Raw genomic sequence first — 21,340 nt, 5'->3', positions numbered from 1 at the left:
GTTTAATTATTTTGAGGTGTGGCAATGATGTTGATCAAGGAGAATTTTTGATATTCTGATGCTCAAGCTAAGACTGAATTTTTTTGACTGTGTATATCGGCGCATTATCATAACAGGTCAGTTGAAAAGTCCCCGGCCTACCATAGTAAAACACATTTTTTTAACATAATTCCCTTCAAGGGTAATACACTGATTATAGCGACCGAATCCGAAAGCTCCGAATCATCAACTCGTCGTTGTTTTTGGTCAAAAGTGATCTCGCGCGGCATCCGCTTTACACAGAACTTTCTCACACCGAAATATTCGTGAATGATATGATGTACACGTTTAGTTGATATCTTTAGAGTGCTTGCTATTTCATTCAATTTCAATTTACGGTCATTCAAAATCATTTTGTAAATTTTTTAAAATATTTTCGTCGGTAACAATCTCTTTTGGGCGTCCACTGTGTTCTCACCGTCTTCGGTGTTCATTTCACCACGTCTAAACTTAGCATACCAATACTTGATGGTTGATTTTCCTGGGGCAGTATCCGGAAACTCAGCATCAAGCCAAGTTTTTGCTTCAACTCTATTTTTTCTCTTCAAAAAACAATATTTTATCAACACGTCAAATTCCTTTTTATCCATTTTTTCACAATAGCAAAAGTTGCTTCACTCAAAATGCTATAATTCACAAACTAAAGATCCGACAGCTGTCAAATTTATACACGCATCTTTTGAAGGTTAGGGCTAACTGAAAAACATATGGATTTAATTCTAGTACCGCCATCTATGTATGTATCTATTATTGCAATATGGTAGTGTGGTAATATGGTTTGGCAGCCTCGGGGTATTCATTCGCAGTAAACCGGCCAATTATTTGAAGACAGTTTTGATTATAGGTTTATTTTGGGGTTCTCCATACAAAAACCGGTGCGTTGAAAAGAATGTAAACGATGATTCATCGGATGGAACTCTACAGGTTTTATGCTCATTGAACCACTTCGTTCGCAGTTTAGAGTTGACTTTCGTTAGAAAAGGTTTCCCAGTCGTGATCTTTGTGGAACTTTGTAGAGCTTCCGGTGTACTGTTTTTGTCGAAACAGTTTTACTCAAGTGTGTGTTGAGTTATGTTGTCACTTTTGCCTTGAGCATTGCATTTTTGTGCATGCTGTCAGTATATTGAGCTACAGTGTACTCACTAAACGTTATTGTACGTTGTCCTTTCATTAAAACAGCCCACGCACGTCATAGAGGATACGCTGCTAAATGCAGTTTGTAAAAATTTACCATTCGTTTTGAACATGGTTAACATAATGGCATTTTTGACCCAAGTAACCATAAATCAGCGTGTCTGAGTACATCAGAATTAACAGAATAATAAAGTTGAACCAGATATCACCTTCAGTTAGTTATTATTTTAGTTGTTAAATCGATTCTAAATGTATTGAAGCACTTATTGGGCCAATATTTTTAAATAAAACTGTTTCATCATCGATTTTCGTAGGAAACATAACAATTACGTTGATATCGAGGAAATGTGGTTAACATAATAGCATTTTTGACCCAAGTAACCATAAATCATCCCGTTTCCATCCTGATACTCCCGAAGCGAGCCGTTCTGGATTCTCGTCGCTCCTTACTGCCTCCCATCGACCTCACGCTCCCTCGCACACGGACCGTCTGTAGGTCGACGCCTGCGTCGGACCTGATTCAGCCGATCGCAGCTGAAACCGGAGGCGCATTTTCAGTTGCCGTCCAGGTGAAGCGTCGAACGTAGCTTCGCCGTCTGAAGTTGCGGTTGGACGCGTGTCTCCCTGCTCCTTACAGGTGTTCGTCGTTGATCGGTGTGAATCGACCTTAATGGGGTCCACGGACGGGTGAGGATTGGTGGATTTCGTATATGGACGGACTAGCAGGAACTCATCGTATCAGGTATTATTTGAAAGAGTATCCCAATGATCTGCATAAATGTTACGCATTGAACTTTAAATATATTGAGAGTTCATATTTTGCAATGCGATTAATGATATATATTTACTGTTGAAATATCTTCTATTTTAGTGTAGTAGTTATATTAATTGTTTGTTCATTTAAAGTGCAGTTTTAAAACAAATACATTTAGAATGGGAGGGGTGTGCATTGAATAAAACACAGATTACAGAAAATTATATGCAGTTTTATTTAATATTTTTTATTTACATTTTAAAATAAGCGGATTATTATAAATTGGAAATATATAGCATTGTTTGTTAAATTCTTTGGTGTTTATAATGACTTTTGTATAATAAAAACGTATATTATTGATATAATTTTGTAATTAATTACATCTTATATATGCTTAGTACAATCTTAATTTACAAATTAATTTATTAGTACTGTATTTCCAAAATTAATATAAAACTAAGTAGCTAAAAATAAGCTAAAGTTAAGGTTCGTGAGGTTTGGTTCCCTTCAATCTTCTGATTTTCTGCGTGTTGTCCAGTAGCTGTATTACTTCCAGATTGCTGTGATTTAGTAACCTTTTTCCATGTTTTAAGGTAAAATCTTGGATCATTTCGTAAAATAATTTGATTTCGAGGTCATCGTGCAGATCTTCGTTGGTTACGTAGCGATAAGAATCGTTAATTAACCGTAGAACCATGTTTTACTGCAACCTCATATTTGCACCCCATAGGTCCAAATTAGGTTTTATGATTGTCTTATAAACCAATTTCTTTGATTTAGGTTTATTTTAGATTTTAAGTTGAAGTATCTTTTGCTTAAGCAGTACAGTTGCTTGATTTTGAGCCTGAACTACTCTGCTTTTTGTCTAACATGATGTTTCCAATTTAATCTACTATCGAGATGGATACCGAGGTTCTACAGGCTGATTCTACTTGAGGAATCGGGCATTTGTTAAGTAATATAATTAGGTATTTGTCATTTCGCCGTATCGCAAAATTGACACAGACTGATTTGGAGCTATTAAGCCGTATTTTCCAGGCTTTAGTCCATTTGTATATTTTGTTGACTGCCACTTTTTCTACAGTTTTAGGCAAATTTATATCTTTTGCAATAACTGTCTCATCGACAAATGTTCCTTTTGCAAAAAAAAACTGTTTCCTTTGTTGTAGTAGCCCTAATACTACCCTGGGGATCTCCATTATCATACATGATAAATAAATACAACATTTTTGTGTGATTTCTGAAATATTTCTCTCAACTGTAGTAATGAAATATTATTTAGGAATGCTTGATGCTTTTATTGTACGTAAGAGATTGTTCATTAAGTATTGTTGTTCGATAAGATATAAGGCGTAGGTTTGTCATTGTTTTTTACTAAAAAGGCTAATACTTTTTACATCTAAATTTTTTGTATCGACCTAATATTTTTCAAAATAAAGCAAATTTATGAATAAGGGTTAAAGTAGTATAAGGATTTTTCACCTTTAATTAGAACAGTAGAAAGATGGGTTGCTGAATTTAAGCGTAGAAATGTTGAAAAACAGCTGTAATACCGATTGATAATTCGTTTAGAAATATGTTAATATAATTTTGTTGTGATGCTGTAAACTGGCAAAACACATTATTTTTGTAACATTTTGACAGTTTCCGAGAACAGACTTTTGAAGTATTATTGAAGAATCATTTCTATGAGAAGATCTATTATAACATAAGCTGAAATTTATATACTCTGCTGACAATTTGGTTTACCATGACTGACAAGACAAAGAGAACATCAATCAAAAAAAAATTGATTTCTTATAGCTAGTAATAAAAATTGACAATCTAAAACGACAAAATATTATATTTTATTTTATATATATATATATATATATATATATATATATATATATATATATATATATATATATATATATATATATATATATATATTAATGTATGTTTGCTGATTTCTCCATCAATTATGGGCTGATTTTCAAAATTCTATTTGTATTCAAGAGAATTCACTTCTGAGGTGGTCTCATTTGAACCTAATTAGGATCTGTTGGGGGAAGGGGGCGAAATCGAGGGAAACGCTCAAATTTCAAAGGCACGTACAAAATTTTCACATAGTTTTTTCTAAAATAATCAGTTATTTGTATTTGTGTAGCTTATGTGACGAAAAATCGGAAGTCCTTCAGCACAAAAGCCCAGTGAGATATTACTGATTCTATTTGAGGAGATTGAGCATCCTCCAAGTGATTTAATTAAATTCACGTTTTTAGTTCTAATCTAAAGTTGGTATCGACAGATTTCGAGTATAACTAAACTGTCTTTCCAATCTCTAATCCATTTGTGAATTTAATGTAGCATTGAATCCAATGTAGCATTACCAAAGGGGAATTGTGCCAAAATAGTAACTTATTATATTCAATACTAACGATCTATCATTCTAGCCATTAACTATATTTTTTCGGTAACTCATCTTATTGTATCAGTCTATGGCCATAAAGCTTTGTTGTGCATGTGGTGGGATCTGCATGATGTAGTATATAACGAGCTTTTAAAACATACAGGGCGTAAAATAAATATTATATTTAATAAATCAATCATAAACAAGGTAACATGTTAAATAAATAAAAAAGAGATCAAAATAAATTATGTTACAACTAGTTACTTAATAAATGGCGATATAAATAAAGGTCGGGTGATAGTTCTGCGAACATAATAAAAACTTATCTGAGCAACGAATTTTTATTGACAAGTGTGAAATTAAAATACTTAAAATATAATAGGGATCGATGATTATTACGATAGATTCTTCTAATGTCCGGTAATATTGAAATAGTCTGAATGACTCACAGTTAAAATACTGGCAGCTATAATAATATTGATAAAAATAATATCGATACATAAATGTATTGGCAAATATTGGTAATGGATGGTATTGATAATTTCAATAAAAGATGACGAAAATGGTAGCAATAACAATGATGGAATAACCAGGATGGTTAATAATAATTTTACACCAAGTCACAAGTCAGTGAAAACGATGGCAAAAATTAAAAAATTATGCTTCGAATTGTTTCCTCACCCACCGCATTCTCCAGATGGGCCAGATCATCGACTATTTCCTGTTCTCAGATGTCAAAATAATGCTCGCGAAATTGAGGCCTATTTTGAAGGAAAGGACAAATCGTACTACAAAAATGGCATCGAAAAGTTGGAGGATCGCTATAATCGGTATATATATTAAAGGGTATATATATTATGTTGAATAAAAAAAAGCTAATTTTGTCAAGAAAATGTGTTTTACTATTGTATTTAGGGGAATTTTCAATTGACCTGGTAATTATTTAAGTAAATATGTAAATATGTATATCAATAAATAAGCAACTCTGTTGGTATTGTGCACTCACTTTTCCTAACTCCGACTATGGTTAACGTGTAATGCGTATAAGGGAAAAAGCCAGAAACACTATATACGCGGTCACCAAGAGCCAGCAGAAACCACTTTCCGTGGCCACTTTGACGTTAGTTTCTAGTTTATAAAATAGCTATAACTTATATTTATAGTTGCAACCATAAAATTATTATTTTTGATTTACCATAATTTAAGAATTATGGGATATATTCCCCATATACGATTGGAAGAAATAATAATATAGAACAGAATAAAATAGATAACGATATATGTATATATAAATAAATAAATAGATCATAATGAACAGAGTATAACAAATAGAAAATATTAAATAGAGAATAATGAATGGAAAATAATAAATAGAATATAACAAATGAAGCTTAATAAATATAAAATAAACAGTGGAAAATCATAAATGGAGATTCAATAAATTGTAAATGGAGGTTTAATAAATAATAAATGGGAATTAAATAGGGAAAACTGAAGTACTCTGTGAATAAACTCACCATTTGATGAAAAAATCTGCTTGGGCACAAAATACAGTAAAATAAACTGAATAAGAACATAGTGACTTTGGCCCTCGCCTTTTTAGAAGTATACTCTTATGCAGTCCCTCGAATGCAACCCTCGAATAAAGTTCAACCATGTTGCCATTCAACTATATCCGCAATGGTACATGTCTGTCTTGGTCATAGGAAAAATAATCGAGAAAATATAAACAAATAAAACGCGCTTTTACACGAATGAAACTGTTACTGAAGAAAATAGCAGCTATGCCAAGGGCACGTCTGTCTAAGCCTAACGCATTTTCAAAGTATTATCGGAATTCGCTGAATTGAAATCCAAACTGAAATCTGCTATAAGTAGTTTTTAGACTATTTGAATATGGTTGGTAGTAACTATGTATTCGATTTGCATATGTATACTATGCATATGTTACATATGTGTACTGACAGAGCAATATGTAGATGAATGGACCCGAACAATTCTTTGTACTTTGTGGTATCTTATAGCAACCATGAATTCGAACTGTTAAAACGGAATATAACCATCTTTGCTAGGGTTACCATGCAGGTTGGCAATCATTATCTAGTCTTTGCTCGGCTTAGTGTAGCGATAAGTATTGGTGATCAAAGAGATTTGTTTTGAAATTAAAACACTTTTAGGCAATTTTAAAGCATTGCTTTATATAATTCATATCATCAGTTTAGAGAATAACTCAAGCGGAACTAAATCTGATGAAGGCAGTTGCAGACTGATATAAGTTTAATATTTTACTAAATATATCAGGAATGCTCTATGAGGGTAAGACGTATTTTTTTTAAAGATTTGTTTGCGAAAAGGAGTTAAAGAATTATTCTTGAACTTAATACTTTTTTATTTAATGAATTTTTAAGTATGAAATAAAATTCGTCGCGTACTATTTAGTTTTTCATTCATCTCGAAAAAATTCTGTAAATTATATAAACACAAAAACTATTTAATACGAGTTTTCTATTGAAATAACCTACAAATAGAAGCTCGTACAACCCATTTGAGAGAATCTGACCTACTTTTTTACAGTTATAATGTTTTCGAAAGTTTCTGTTGGGAATATTGATTCTGACAAATATTATCATTTTTGTTTGCTTTCAGCTTGCTGTTGATTAAACTTTTTGTTATTTTTTAATTAAATTATAACTAGAGAATATCAACGGGAAATAATCAATGACTGCACACCTAAATGCGTGGGGGGTATATTTTACATTTTTTTTTTAAATACATTGGACATTAATAAACTTTTCTCACTTAGCATGCACTTAATTAATTTTTAATGGACTAAAAGAAATATTTGAGGATGTTTGTTGATCGATTATAATTTATTTTAATATTATACAAACGAAACTTTTAAAATGTAAACTAATTAATTGTCACACTATGTTACTAGAAAATTCGGTGTTGTATTAGTTATGCTATATAACATCTTCCCCTAAAGAAATTACTTAAGTGATGTATGAGGTCGTTGTTCCGTCTGAACAACTCTCAGTTGTCATAAAGCTATTTGTGAGTATCGAAACTTCTGAACCTAATGAATGATCCAATAGTATATGCCTGGGTACGTGAGTTGCTGTACTACACCCTGAAATATAAGCTTCTGGTCAAATTCTAGTAATTATATTAGTTCACAGCAACTTCAGCCTGCCTTTGGTGAACTTACATCCTGAACTGCGATGCTTCTGCAAGGAATCTACGGACTAAGTGTGTTTTTTTTTAAGTAGAGATGTTTTCTAATTCTTCTAACTTCTTCTAACAGGTTATGACTTGAGGGGTGTTCAAAACCCTTCAATTCATCTTTCGTGTTGCTTTGTTTGGGTTGAACAGTTTGGGTTGCTTGAACCTCTTCTGAACTCCATTAAACTATATCAATGAATGCTTCGAGTAACTTAAGAGCGATTGCATTTTTGCAGGAAACAGTAGCTTAAGGTATAGAAATATGGTAATGAGGACGGACGAATGGTTTTTTTAAGTGCAGAAGTCTGCACAGTATTAGAGATTGAGCCTGTGAGTTGCAATGATTAGGAATTTATTGGAAAAAATATTCGTATTTATCAGACCCACTACAATACCTGACAGATATAACGCGGACTTACAACATTATTAATGTGTTATCTCTAACACACTTCCAAATGACGTAGTCCAATGCACAAACTGTAATGGTTTAATTGATGGAAACGTTTAAACTAGCCATGGGTCTCATGGTTTTTGAAGGATTAATAAAAATATCTACATATTCCTGCATGTTTGAATACATGCTGTGGAATATTTATCAGACAATAAAGAAACTATAGGAGCGGACAAGATATAGTATTTGATATTGTTCATTTTAAAAATATTTAATTCATCATATGGCGAATACAATTATCAATATTTTAGGACAATTAATTCAATTGAAGGATGAAAAGTAGAACTTGGAATAAAATCAACTTATATCATTGACTTATATCATTCAACAACAATTAAACTTACATCATTAGATACTTATTATGTAGCTCAAATTTTGAAAATTAATGAAAGTAATATTTCAATATCAAAGTAGTCATTTATATATATTTACATATTAGTGATGTATTTCCTTTGCATTTGATTTTTCCATGCCACCTATGTGCTCTATATATACCTTGTTTATCTGTATACTTTTCTTGTAACTTTTTATCTAGTAGCATCTATATACTTTTTATACTTTTACTCCAGAATTGACCGCATGATCGAGCTGCTTCTGTAAACGTTCATGAATTGTAACTCCGAACCTTGTGGCAAACATGTACAATGTTGTCTCCAAAAGTATCTGTACCCATTCCTTACATATTGTTATCAAATATACATGCTTCTACATTATATTTTTTAATAATCACTACGGACAAGACACTAATACTGATATATAAAAATTTAACATACCCTACCAAACAGTGTTAGGTAACTAGTTGCATGTTGAATTCTCTGTTATTATGTAAGCTTTGAAAACTACCCTATCCTGATAGTTTCGTTAATGTTGTAACATCTAAAATATGTTACATTCTTTATTCATATTTTAATTTTATTCACGTTATCGAATGAATTTTGTACCAATATTGTATATTCATGGATACTGGGATTAATATATGTTCACAAACCTAATTGTCAATGAATAAACTAGAATTTGGGTTATCTTTCTCTAAATTTCATCAAATTTTCACAAATGTATATAACTTAAACTGTATAAAACAAATTAACAGGTATGTAAAAACATAATTTTACAGTTAGAAAATTATAAACATAACAAAATGCACATTATCGGATTGTGCATGAGCCCAATAACCTGCTATATCTTGTTACAAAAAAGGAGTCCATTGTTTCAAAACTGTGAGCGCTCTATAAAGGACACACGATACATTTTAGTATATTTATTGTTTAAATATTAGAGAAATGTATCGATGATATATGATACCTTGCAACGTCTAATGATTTTTTAGAAAAATCACTTCATTAAGTAATCTTCTGTATAAAATACTATTTTGATTAATGATTTGATGATTTAATAATACTATCTATATGTCAAATAATCAGATCGAATGGTGTTAGACGTTTTAGTCTATGCACTTCACCGCCATTCGCGTATTTAGCGGAATAACGAATACATTGTAACCGTTGTAAGATTGATATATAGTAAGACTTGCTAGCGGTTGCCCATAGATGGATTTTTTATGACTAAATAGGCTTGAGTATAGATTTGTAAAATAATATCTTGTTCTCTAATGATAACTTGGATTTGCGCCCGATAAGCCAATACATTTGGTAGAGTTTAAGTCCAAGTTCTTTCCGTTTGGCAAGTATGTGCTTTTCCAAGTTAGGCGTCGATCTAGGTGCATACCAAGATATTTAGTATGCTGCTTACGGGATTTGACAATTATTGACATAGACTGGTGGGCATGTTCCTCTACGGAGCGTAAAAGTTATATGACTGGAAGAATCCCACTTAATGATAATAAATTCAGGCAGTGACAAAGAAAAAAATAAAAAATGTGCTGCAACTGCAACAACTGTGTGAACTATTACTCTATGACTATTGTTTCACTAATACATCATAGCTGTACTAAGAAAAAACGTTTCATTAGGTTAGAATTAGGTCAGCCTGTGACCTAAGAAATTGGGAGTTGTCGTTTTAAACACATAATTTTGCTCACATGGACCAACGTCCATATTAGTACTTATAATGAAGTAACCACAAATCTTGTGTATCGTCTCACAAGTATAATTAAATATAAAAAATCTACACTTCCTATTTTCTTATTTTTTATTTAACCAGTCTTAGTCACAGCGGCGCGTGGCCGGATATATCTAGTAATTAATAAAAACGAATAAACTACAGCTAGTTTTGTGAGAAAATAACGTCTACTTAAACGGTCGGTACAGTACGTTTGTTATAGGTGGCTGTGTAAATTGATATACATTTTATATTTCGGGTCGTTTAAATACTTTAGAGGAAATAAATATGATGTTAAATATTGTTTAAACCAATATGTATGCTCACAGTTAACTTTACCACTTTGTTATTGAATAATTTTAAACTATTTGTATAATTATTTCCACTATTATTAAAATGTGCTTTTACAAATAGTGTTTTATGACCTTTGTGTTCGTTACAATTAGGTTTTCGATAAATATATTCACGTAAGTAGATTTTTTTTACGTAAAATATGGGTAATTTTTTAGTAAAATTGATTGGAGAACGCGTACAAATATAAAATTACATTAATATAAGGGACTTGAATAAATTTTAGGTGTATCAATGCAAAATTCTCTGAATGAAATACGCGAGAAAACATGATTTCATATTCTATCAAATTTACATGTTTTTGTTTGCCAGCGTCATGCATATAAATCAGAATCACAACACACATGTCTGAATATTATCAAACATGGTAATTCGGTTTTTATTTTTTTGAATTCTGAATGATAGAATTATATTTGATACAAAATTCATCAATCAATCTGTCAATGTGTATGTTAATTAACTATCGTATTTTAGTTATAATAATTTCGCAAACAAGCAACAGTAATCTGCGATTTTAAAGTCTATATATAAAAAGTCATAAACTTACCTAAGATCAAATCAATCAATAATAAAGCCTATTTGCATTTTTGAGGTGTAAATATGGATTTGCACTGTCGTGAACTTATATAAATCGTGTAAAGTGGTCCTATTTTAAATTTACCTTAAATTAGTTTAATGTAATTTGAATTTTGCTTGTGAATTAATCCAAGTATTGCATGTATTTTGATCGAATATTTATTGGCGAAAATATGTTTTATCAATGTAAACAACAGTTAAACAACATTATCTGATTGATAAATACGATGGTCCAAACCATTTCTCTAGATAAAATAATAGCATTTCATTAAGAATTGTTGTCAATTTGTTGTTTTGTCAATCGTCAAAATTGTTGTTAGATTTGATGAAATCTACTGTCGAAACCCCTCAAACAATTTTAGAAATTTATTCCGATTCTTATCTATCATATCCCTATTGTCAGTTTTCGTGGTGTCGGTTTTAGCTATTTAAAAGTGGTGATTTTGATATCAGAAAGAACTGCCTAAAAAAGATAAAAAGAAAAAATAGATTAATATGTTGATTAAATTATATTGTAACAATTTTTCTCAGTTATCAAAGTTAAAAATTGAATGGTACAAAAATAGTGACCAAAATTGCCATTTTATAAAATATTAATAAAAAATATTAATTTACAAGTACAACATATAAAAAATAAGCTCTAAAATATTATGCGTAAGAAATATATAACATAAAATATAACATAGATACAGAGCAAAATATATAAGTACGATATACAGATGAAGTGAGACATACGCTTCACAATCCAAGCCATTGACGATGGGAAAATAGAAATACTGCTAAGTTTTTTAAAGCGCAGACGAAGGTTGTCGTCGAATTGGTATTTAGGCAGACAGTCAGGATGTATTTTATTATTGCAAGACACACGAGAGTTATCTTGTTATGTTTAAAGAGCCTGACTCTGGGGAGGTTTGTTTTCAAGGGACCTTGATAAAATTTATTTTTGCTCCCTCTTAATTTTTGCTTCTTTAGAAAAAGCCAATGATAAAATTGCCAGATATCTGGAAGACACAAGTTTGGGTGTCTTTGTTCCAGAAGGAATAATCGATGAAGTGAGATTCAAAGTCAACAAGTCCGCGTTTTCATTCCCAATAATATCTACATCGGAGGGGGCTCATAGGACAGAGACTAGCCAGTCTCTCGTCCGAATGCATCTCATAAATTATAATAAATTGAGCATAATTTATATAAATAACATAAATGAGAATTGAATATCACTACATAGTATAAAACAAAGTCGCCTTTTCTGTCCCTATATCCCTATGTGCGCTTAAATCTTTAAAACTACGCAACGGATTTTGATGCGGTTTTTTTCAATAGATAGAGTGATTCAAGAGGAAGGTTTATATGTATAATACATGCATAATATACTAAGGCAACATTGCTAATTTTAGAGGTTTCTAACGTGATGTCGTAAATTAACCTATTTTTTTAGGCTTATTTAGCAATTAGCAAAAACGCTGCCTAACCCTACGAGTTAGATCAAATTAATGTACTACAGTATTGTACACTATAAAAAGGTCTACAAAAAAGTCCACGATGGTATATGTTTATCTTTTAGGGATAACCCACATTAACCATTTTTATTGTTTACTTTTTACGTGAGAAAATGGCTTATTTACGAAGCTATTTTAAGCAATACGGCATTAATCCTTATCGAATTAAGTACCTTAAATACAGTGTGCAATTAATATAGATCAATATGGTTCCTTACAGCATGTAAATTAAACAAATATTTTCGGAGATATTACAAATTTAAAATTTGCGTTTAAAAAATTTGTAATGTAATAAAAATTGTATGAATTTAGATATTCCAAAGATAGCAGGAAATCTTCATAGTAAGTATAGGGGAAGAGGAATTGTTTTACTCCAAATTTAATGCGTGCAGGCCAAGGGCAGTAATAAATGAACCAAAAATACTGGATCGATTTTAATCATGTTTTCATTGAGTGACATAGGCATATATATTTTATGCCCGTGCAATGTCGGAGCGGGCCGCTATGTTTTTATATACAACGTTCATATTTTTTCTGTAGTGTATGTAATTTAGTATCAACATTGCACCCGTGCGAAGCCGGGGCGGGTCGCTTGTAAAAATATAAATGAGAAGGTTCAGAAATGGAACACTTCTATCTTATGTTATAAAGAGTCAGTGCCTGTTCCTATGCTACACTACATTTTGAATATATTTGTAAATACTAGGATATTAATGTTATGATAGAGCTCTATCGTTCATGATATAATGGAAAAGCTGTTGAATACTGAAAAAATTATATCCTATAGATATCTATAACTGAAACTAGCGCTGACCCGACAGATATTGTCCTGTCTGAGATATTAATACTGAATTTGAACTGAACTGGGATAAATTGATAGTTTTCTGTCTTTTGAACGAAGACATTCACAATGAAGCATTAATTTGAATATTGGACATTTGTTTGATACTTACTAACAAAAGATTAATGCAATTAGGGATGACAATGCTCAATATACAACGAGGTCAATATTTTAATCGAGAGTTGAGACGCAAAATTCTACACTATTCCGAGGCATTGAGAGAAATCGTTCAAAAACATTTCAAATCAGCAACACATATATGCCTACAATACGCTCATGAAGTTTGTAAACCATGGAACTGGTGTAATTTTTTTTCTGGTGTAACTGGAAAAGTGTTTTATTTATCATTGATTTTGGCAACGATTAGATCGAAAATGGGTTGCACTTGCACTTAAGTTGCCATTGAACATGAATACTAATGCAACTCCAACTTGCAATGTTTCAAGGAATTCTGCAGTAGCCAAAGAGTTGCAGCAAAAGAAATTGATCCCAAATTCGGTGGCACACGGACATCATTGACGATATAGACTAATATAGATTTAGACGATTTAATGCTGCAATTCTAATAACTAAGGCATTTAAGTATAATAAATTCATAGTCGTTTTTAAAAAGGTAATTTCCAGAAACCAATGAATGTAGTGGCTTTGACAGCTGTATCCCACTTAGAAATCCCGTCACATAATCCAGGGGCTTCATTCTTAAACTTAAATGCCATTTAAATTTTCCAATTCTCTTCGCAATTTCCTTAATATTTCTTTCCGTAGGAAGCTTCTATAAGGTATTAAAAAACTTAAAAAAATATTAATGAAATTGCTAAAGTTCTTCTTAAGTTATTTCGTGATCAAAGGAAATATAGATTCATTTTTATATATTTAGATCTGAAGAGATCAAGGGAGTTGTGAAAGGAAAGTAGCATGAAAGAGGATCCCATGTCATGAACTACCATTTGAAAGATCCATGGTGTTTACTACTATTTATTTTCGAGGAGAAGTATCTTTACTTTAAACTTTATCTATATATAGTAAGTTCCTTTCATATAATAGACGTTTTTGACATAAATTGACTTGGACCTATAACATATTGAATTATTTGTGTAATAAAGAAGTATTTGTAATACAATTGTTAAGAAAGCTTTTCTATTTCCAATAATTATATTTCAATAGTGATTACTTGATTTTCATAAAAAAAATCAATACCTCGATGAATTCTTACCTAAAAATCTGCACCATTTTTATACTTTTCGTATATAAATCATTGCGAGGGTTTTAACCAAGGCAATTCTTCAGTTGTTTATAGCCCAATATGTCAAACACAACGGAAAATTATTGACCTGGTTTGCTTGAAAGAATAATATCTGATTCTCAACAAAGCTTGTCTGCATCGGTCGAGTCAATCTGATTTTATTTGCCGATAGCCGGCGAAAATATTCGGGCCGCAAAGGTTCCTGCGAGGCCTCGAATAGCCCACTTTTTTGTCCTGCGTTAGGAAAAACTGTTTTTCTTGATGTATGGAAAATCGCTTTTTCGAGTTTGGATCTATCTCGTTTACCCCGGAGGGAAATGACCTCCTTTCGTTTTAAGCTTAGATTGAAAAGCAAAAACTGTCAGACTAGACTGATGGTTTTTCAGATCTTTTCTGAGTTATAATTGTTACTAGTGATCGGGCTGTGTTTGAAATTTGACCACAATGTAGTAAATTAATCATGTTTCTATCATAATAGAGTAAATGGACTAATTTAAAATTGATATGTTACTAAAACTTCTTTTCACAGTTTTTCAATATTATTCATAGTTATTCTATATAATATTTATTTATTATGTTCGTTTCGGCGATCACCTCTTCATTCAACGAACATTTCTTCCCAGTGAGCATTCTTTTGAGATCTCAGTTTTGGTCAGTACATTTTCCTATATTTCAATTCCAGTTCATTTCTTTTCTTCTTTATGTGTTCCTTCCAGCGAAGTTTTACATCAAGATTCATTCTGAGATATTTAGCGTTGTTGCTATATGGAATAATAGTATTACTTAATGTTGTTGGTGCTTGTACGGTCTCAATGTAGGTTAACTGTACTTTCGCTAATTTTAATTTTCCAAGCTTGTCTCCAATTATTTATATTGTCACTTGCCTGTTGTAATTTTCGTGAGGTTTCTTCAGTATTGCCTCCAACAACTATAGTCGCAGTATCATCAGCAAATGTAGAAATCGTAATATTCTCCATTTGTGCTATGTCACAAGTGTAGAGTAAATAAAGCATTTGCCCCAGTACATTTCCTTGTGGTACCCCTGCTTTAGCTTCTTTTATTGTAGAGTAAGCTTTTTCTTGTTTGACTCTAAACATTCTGGTTGTAATGTATGATTTTAATAGTTCGGTGCGTTGTTTTGGTGAAATTTTTTGTAGTTTATGACCAAGGCCTTCACGTCAAACCTTATCGAAGGCTTGTGCTACATCTAAGAATATGGCTAAGCATACTTTTTAGGCTTTCGTAGGCTTTTTCAATAACATCTGTTATTCTGTGGAGCTGGTCAATTGTCGAATGCTTGTTGATAAACCCAAACTGGTGTATTAGTATTAGGTTTTTTCTCTCTATGATAGCTTTTCCTAATGTAAATATATGTAATATGTATATTTAATTAACCATTGACATTTGTATTATATATTGTTTTTAAAAACCTGGAATTCCTAATATTTTTGTTATTCGATAATAGGATGTCACTGTGAATTTGTAATTTTGATGATTTCAGAAATTGTCTTATTATCGAAACAAATTATTCCACTCAAATTAAAATCCGTTTTTCGTATACTATAACATCTATCGGGTCTGCTAATATAAATATATAAACATATAAAATTTGGAATTATCATGTTTCCTTGTTATATTTTAAACTATTATGGTTTATGTGCACTGTATGTACGTTTAACGTGGGCTCCGAACCATGTTCCTCGGCTTTAAGCACAGTCTTGCCTTTCGGAGAATCGCAATTATAAACAATCATAAACATACCTTATTTCATATCATATTTATATCTATTTTAAAGTCTCCTTTTACCAACTATGGGTTTATCTGGACTAGACCTACAGTTTAACGTGGGCAAATCATCCCAGAAGACATCCTGCTAGGTTACTGGCGTGACTGGGACCATTTTCCTTGTCGGATTTTAACACTCTTGCTTAGAACATTCACAAATTTTATTTAAACAATCACAAACATAAATTTACGATCATGTCCCAGCAGGATTCGAACCTGCAACTAACGCAACTCCAGCCAAGCCGGCTGAATACCCCATTTGTGTGAATTCGATACCTTCTACTGAAGTGATTTATTTGAAATTTGGTCAGCCTTCTCCAGACACATTCATCTATTGTACCAAAGTCAAAATCATATTTATTCGCCAAATTACGGCTGTTTGGAAAAATTAGACGTTTTTACCATTTTTTTGACATTTACGAAATTTTTAAAATAGTGAAAAGGCAAATTTTGTTATGGTTTTACTTACTGAGAAAAACGCGTTTCGTTTTTAGATGCTGCGTTAACGAAACAATTATATTTATTGAATTTTGAAAAATTCTCAATAAAGCAATATGAGAAAAAAAGATTTTTCCATATTTCTAGACTAAATATCACAACGCAAAACACTCCATTTTTTTACCACGTCATCTTTTATAATTCCAATTATACTGATACCAGCTAAAAGTGTACTTTAGAACGAAATAGATCTTCCTTAAATTCACTATAAAAAAACCTTAATTACTCTTATAACTTATTTGATCTCATCTTTTAAAAAAAGTCCACTGGCGTACTTTCATCATCACATTTCAACGATTTCCTAATTACTTTTTCAGCATAATACTTTAATTATGACGAAAAATCATTAGATGTAAAAAATCGCCTCATCTAAAAATGGCTTCTCTCGCTTTTTAGGGTATGGTTTCTAATTTCGTTCCAAAGTTTCTCCTTTATTGAAAAGTGTGCAAAATTAAAATTGGCCGAAATTCGTTCAGCATTTGTGTATTCAGTAGAATAATTTATATCTCGGTAATATAATTATAATGATTAATTAATTGTTTAAAGCTATGGAATATTATAAAATTTTTGTCAGAAGTAGATTTATAATATATTATAAAAAAACTTTTTAATTAATCAAAATATAATCGGATATCGTAGAGTGTCTGTTTTTTTATATGTAGTCTTCATGTTAATGAATTTGTAATATTTTTTCGTAAATCGTGGCTAATTAATAGTATATATGTTATCTAATACGGCCCAGACTGTCCGGCCATCCCTTTTTTGACTACCCGAATACTGAACGAAAGGCGACATTAAAAAACCTACACATCCATGCCTATACAAGTTTTGATTGGTTAGAACTGCACATGCGCACTTGTTCTAATCTAGCGTGAGAGTTTTCACAACTAAACGTGCTTTCTTATATACATTTGCCTTGTTGTTTACCACAGCTGCGGTTAGGAGTCATTTTTAGGTTAATTTTGTATTACATTTTGTTGAGGTAATATAATTATTTCATAGGCAAAATTAGCGGCAGATAATGCGAAAATGAGTGTACAAAGTATGAATTATTAGTAAAATATTATCATTTTATAACACTAATTTTGTAGATTGTTATGGAACAAAGGTAAGAATGAAATATGGCCATCTTTGTATACGTTTTCTGTTTCCATTTCAGGCTAAATTAGAAGTCCGCATGTGCAGTTTTAACCAATTGAAACTTTTATAGACATGGATGTGTAGATTTTTTACTGTCGTCTGTGAACCAGTGGTCTGTTTTTACCCTCAGTGTCGCTTTTTATTGCCGTTCAAACAGTCTCTTCTTTTTTTCGTTAAATAAAATTGTATTTTCAAGTAAGTTAATAGTTTTTGTTTTATAAACCTTTTCACCTATTTTGACTAACACATTCCGTAAGATTTCGGTGAGAGTTGACTGGTAAGATCATAAAGCTTTTTAAAAAAGACAGGTTGATGTTGCATTTCTCAATCGTTCCGCAGTTACTCGAGGCGTTTCTTGGTGTAGTTAAATGCAGTTCATGTAAAATCATTGTAGTTGAAGCTGTACACAAGAGGTGGATTGATTATGCTCAACGACCCCTAGTATTAATTTATTCCAATTATTTGAAGTGTTTTTTTTGTGTAGTTAAGTGAAGTTGGGGTAAAAGGATCGCAGCTGAAGATGTAAGGATATAAAAGGTGGTTTGAAGATGCTCAATGATCCCAAACCAGAAACTATTACAATTACACTTCCAATAATTGTAATAATTTTTTGGTGTTAGTGCAATTTGGCCAAAATTCTGGTAGCTAAAGCTTTAAGGTCACAGAAGGTGGATTGAAGGTACTCAACGACTCCAAGCTATAAAGAGTATTTGAAAAACACCCTTAGTCCGTGGATTCCCGGCACATGCATCACAGCTCAAAGTGTAAGGTTACCAAAGACGGACTTAAGTTGCTGTGAATTAATATAGTTTACTGAGATTTGGGCAGAAGCTTGCAGTTCATAATTAACGGTAACCAAATGCGCATTACAGCAGCTCAGTTCTTTAGGCGTAAACTATAAAAAATTGAAGTCAGCAAATCTGGGAAACCATTTCATAGAAGAATATAATGGAAATTTGGACAGAAACAGTTAGACATTTCGAACATTTTCAAAGGCAAACTGGCGGTCGAAGGTACAGGCAATACTGAAACATAATATTATTGCAAACTGTAAGCTATCCAGGCAGAATAAAAACCACGTACATCCTTGTGGCAGTTTCTTTAATGAGGTCATCTGTTTTTGTTTAATAACCTGAATGGTGAATGAATGAGACGGGTTGGTCTGTTTTTACTTACAGTGTCGCTTTGTATTGTTTTCAATCAGTTGTCTGTTCTTTCCGTTAAATCAAATAATATTTTCAAGTAAATTAATAGTTTTTGTTTTTTAAACCCTTTCACATAATTTAACTTATCTGGATTAATATTCCAAATATAACCTACTTGATTATATATTAATTTTAATGGATTTATATCAGATGAGGTAATTAATAGATTCTTAAAAAACGATCGAGATATCATCGAATGATGAAAAACCGTTTTCTGCACATGAATTTTTTCAGATGTTCCAAAAATATTTTATCAGAGAGACAAATATGGTAACTACTTTAAATTGATTAATTAAATTTGGCAAATTTTTCATTTATGATTCGTATTTTAATTTGTTGATTGGCGTGATGATCGTCAGAAATATTTTATTTGTGTTAATGTGGTGGATCTTGGAGTAACTTTGGTTGTTGTAGTAGAGCCATTTTTCATCGCCAGTCACAATACGTCACAGAAAAGTTTTTTTCATAGTATAGACACTGTATCGCTCTTTTACCAGAAGGATGATACAAAGTTGAAGAAAATTATGGAAATATTTTGGTTGATATACTTTGTTGGGAGGCAATTATAATTATTTACGTATAAGAAAATTGTTTGCCTTTAAGTTTATGGAAAATATAATGGCTTTTGTATTTGTATAATTCGGTCTGATTTATTAAACCATTTAAATGTTTTTTTATAATATTTGTGACATGGGAAAATAATTACTAGACGAAGCGTGTTGGTATATGGTGGCTATAACTTGTGGTTAATAAACTTCAAGTATGCCCGAGATCGTGGAAATTTCGAGCATTCCTTAAGAATCTCTAACACACGTGTTTCATAGACGTGAGAAGTTCATAGCTGGAAGAGTCTTTTCCTTCCCGAAATTCTGAACGAATCGGGACGCGGAAAAGGGTTTCTTGGACCACTCTTATCAGCCGCCATCAAGAACCCGAAGAAGGAGCTTCCGCGATAAAAGACTGTGCATCGAAAAAAGACTGTGCATCGAAAAAAGACACAATAAATAGAAGGTAATTTCGTTTTTTAAATTAATAGCCTGAGTGAAAAAGCGTTCTTCCGGTAAGCTCTGCGCAAGTGCATATACTTTGTCTTGTAACTGGTGTTGAAAATATCTGTCTAATAAATTTTTCCTCATATATCGTTTCGTGATGGAGAAATTTAGTCTCATAAAATTAAAAAGTAATAATCAAACATATGTTACGATAGTAAAGGAAGTACTTGCAAACCATTTAAGGATTAGCAAAGATTGTAATATGAAATTCTCATTAATTTTTTATGAAATATTTTGAATTAAAATACTAAATAAATGCACATTTTAATGATTGAAGGTACTGAAGAATTGAAGATATAAAAAAGGCATATTTTATTAAAACATTTTATTGCAAAACTCAAAAAAAAAGAGTGAAAAATACCATATTTATATAAAGATTATATTGAAATATGTTTACAACAAGTCCATTCACCATATTTACATAAAGAACCCATATAGAAATATTTTTTAGAAAAAGTCTATAAACCATATTCGTACATGTCATTCATCTATCTCAAACTAAAATCTTCAACTTGCAGACCATTGTACTTTCCACCTGAATGAAGTCTCCAGTCAATTATTTTTATTTTTATAACATCATTATTTTTACAAAACAATAATTTATTTACATATGCTCTTTTATAAGAATATCTTCTTTTTTCCTTATTTGTTTCACTCTTTGACCTTTAGAGTAGTAGTAATTAGATAACTGTCTTGATGTTTAATTTTATATTGTTATTTTGTTGGATCAATTCTTATTAGTTAATCTTTTCAAAGTATTGTCCGTTACTATTTTTGCATTTTACAAAATCTTATCTATATTTTAAAATTCTAATTTAGTTTTCTTCAGGTTTTACTCAACAAGTTCCAGCAACACTTCACCTAGAGAAGAAAAATTAAATCGTTATTTAAAAATATATCATGATTAAAGTAAATGTGTAATTTTTATCATTTACTGCAATTGTTGCTACTATTTTTAATGGACAAACCTTAGTAATGAATTAACTACTGAACTGACTATATTTTGGTTGACATATTATACATTTAATAATCTAAAAGGAATGGATGATTAATTACATCAAATTGTGTAAAAAGTTATAATTACCTTTTATGTTACTTCTAGT

The 21,340-nt window shown here is 31.4% G+C and overlaps 1 protein-coding gene across 2 annotated transcripts in view; it reads left to right on the top strand.

Moving 5' to 3' along the window:
- The first annotated feature begins 1,728 nt into the window (after positions 1–1,728).
- Positions 1,729–21,340, top strand: part of LOC143206585 (putative G-protein coupled receptor CG31760) — a 337,104-nt gene continuing 317,492 nt past the window's right edge. Inside the window, exon 1 of one of the 2 annotated variants that reach the window (XM_076419193.1) lies at positions 1,729–1,915. The gene's annotated coding sequence lies outside the window, so the exon portion shown is untranslated. Of the gene's footprint in view, positions 1,916–10,150; positions 10,518–21,340 lie in introns of those variants that run through there. The other variant, XM_076419192.1, reaches the window with a different exon arrangement.

Source organism: Rhynchophorus ferrugineus, unplaced genomic scaffold (genome assembly GCF_030347505.1).
Source record: "Rhynchophorus ferrugineus isolate W39M unplaced genomic scaffold, kcgeb_rfMv2 rfM1, whole genome shotgun sequence".
Taxonomy (NCBI): Eukaryota; Metazoa; Arthropoda; class Insecta; order Coleoptera; family Curculionidae; genus Rhynchophorus; species Rhynchophorus ferrugineus.
Note: the sequence above shows the minus strand (reverse complement) of the source record. Positions and strands in the feature narration are given on the sequence as shown.